The sequence below is a fragment of the Manacus vitellinus genome, unplaced genomic scaffold (assembly GCF_001715985.3).
Source record: "Manacus vitellinus isolate BGI_N305 unplaced genomic scaffold, ASM171598v3 scaffold_89_pilon, whole genome shotgun sequence".
Lineage (NCBI taxonomy): Eukaryota > Metazoa > Chordata > Aves > Passeriformes > Pipridae > Manacus > Manacus vitellinus.
The window spans coordinates 850,044-852,458 of NW_021940863.1; positions in this window are offsets into that span (position 1 = coordinate 850,044).

A 2,415-nucleotide genomic window follows, 5' to 3' on the forward strand; every position below is an offset into this window, starting at 1 on the left:
GTAAATGCTAATCTTCTTATTTTCATAGAAGATGTATGTGTACAGTTTATGACACATTGGGAAAAGATATGAATATAATTGTTTAGCTCAACACCAAATAAACAATTATCCAAGTATGTAGATAAGATGCTATAGCCCTCTTTTCTGATCCCTAGCATATTTCATAGTTAAATTCTTTCTTGCAAGCTTGTGTAATTGTAGTGCAACCTGTGTGGTCCATATGTTGACTTTCAGCAGTGAAAGATGACTTCCCCTGCAGTTACATTTTTCACAGATAAAACATTAAAACCATCCTGTGAGCTGTGTGCTACCTATTAATTCATTGTCTGGGTATCTGAAGGCGATGGTGTTAAAAAAATTCCTGATACATCAGATATTCAGCAGTACCTTGTCTTTGATGTTTCTGTTAGAGTCTGTGAACTGTGTAGTGAATTTCAAAATCACCACAACTGAGCAACTGATGAGAGTTAGTGAAAATCCCATCTTAAACTGTTTACAGTTATGGTTTTTCCCCAGCTACTATAACAGTTCTGTTCAAAGGTGTTATTTTTTTAAGCTTGCATTCCCATGAGGTGTTGGAAGCTGCTGAAGGAGTGTTTTCAATTTCAATCCTTCACCATGGAAAGCATTGTTATTCTTTCATCTGGCATTCAGAACAGATTAGGAGGTCTTCTTTTCACAAAGCTTCCTGAAAAGAGGGAACATACTGAGGGTAAAATTTGCAGGATTAAGGAAGAACAACATAAAGGAAACCTGTCAAGGATTAACAGACTTTATAGTGTGACACTGGTTTATTTCATGTGATTTGTGTTTGCAAGGGTAAATATAACGAAGGCATCTTCTAAAGATCAAATGGTAGGTATAAATAAAAAAGGACAAGGGAAGAGGAGGGAAGGGACCTGGTCACTGTGCTACTGAATTGGAAAAGTATCAACACAAAACATAGCAGGGTGTTAATAATCAAGTCTTTATGAAAAATAGGAAGGAGAAAAGGGAAGCATACATTTTATACAACAGTCAAAAAAAAAAAAAGAATGGAGCTTTACATAAATCTTTGCAAAGGGAATAGCTCTTGAACACATGATTAAAGAGAACACTTGGAAAGGTAGCACTTAAATATAGCAGGATAATTTAAAAGAGAGGTCATGCTTAGCAAACATAATAAAGAAGTGGTAATGAAGCCTGATGGTATAGAAATAGAAGACAAAGTATTATGAAACCCTGAAAACCTAGAAATCAAATTACAAAAGTACTGAAAATAAGAATTAACTTTATAATTTCCTGCCTGAAGAATCAGAAAGTGATAAATGAATACAGCATTACTTTTCAAGGTAAGTGCTACATAAAGATCTGTGATCTGGAATTTGAATTTGTCATCTGTAACTGTATATATTTCCATAACATGAAGTGTGGGGATTTATGTTGGTCAGTCTTTGAGAAGTGGACTGGGACAAAAGAAGATAAAAATTAGTGACATAAGGAGTACAGAATGTAGTGAGTTACATGGTAACCTGAAGCAGTCTCATAATAATTTTTAGAATGTTGTGTGACATAAATCTTTCATTAAGAATATACTATTGTATAAACAAACTGAAATACAAAGAAATAAGGAATTCACAGTGCATATTTATATATATATTTTTACGGAGAATAAAATTTATGGGAAATAACTTTCGAGGCTTGAACTTGTTTGATTCATTCTGCCTGAGAAATCAGGTTCCCTAGTTGCTGTAGGGCTGATCATATGAAGTTAAAACACCTCAAATAATGACTGAAATATTATATGCATGTATAATTAGTACTTAGTATAAGAATTTTCACATCTGGAAGAACTGATAATATGTTCCATTAAAAAGTTCAGTCTCTTTTCTATAATGTGTACATGTATATGCAATAGTTGCATATTTCCTACATGACTGGGAGGCCATGAAATGTAAATGGTGGTATAATATATAAAAGCAGTAATTCTTTTCGAGATCTTGATCTTCGCTGTTTCCCTCAGTCATGAAGCAAAGCCTCTAGATTTGAGGCAATAATACATTTGAACTTCATGTCCTTCAAGTAGCATTAATGTGATGAAATTGCTGCAAGTGTCTACAGTAAGTGTGGAATCACAAAGGAAAAAAAGAAACATCCACTATAATCACCAAACCCTCCTTCCCCCACCAACCATTGAGCTAGCTCTAAATTTCTGAAACTTGTGGAATTAACTAACTTTAATCGTGTTGTATGAAGAAAACCTATATACTGAAGCAGCATAGAGAATAACGGGTGCTACTCATGTTACATGACTTGATTAAGCTTTGACCTGCAGCTATACTGCTGACGCTAGCCTGAACTACATAGCCAGAAAAAAAATTCAATAGTTTATATTTTAGGTGTAACAAAAATTGTGGGGTGTTCATTTCATCAAGT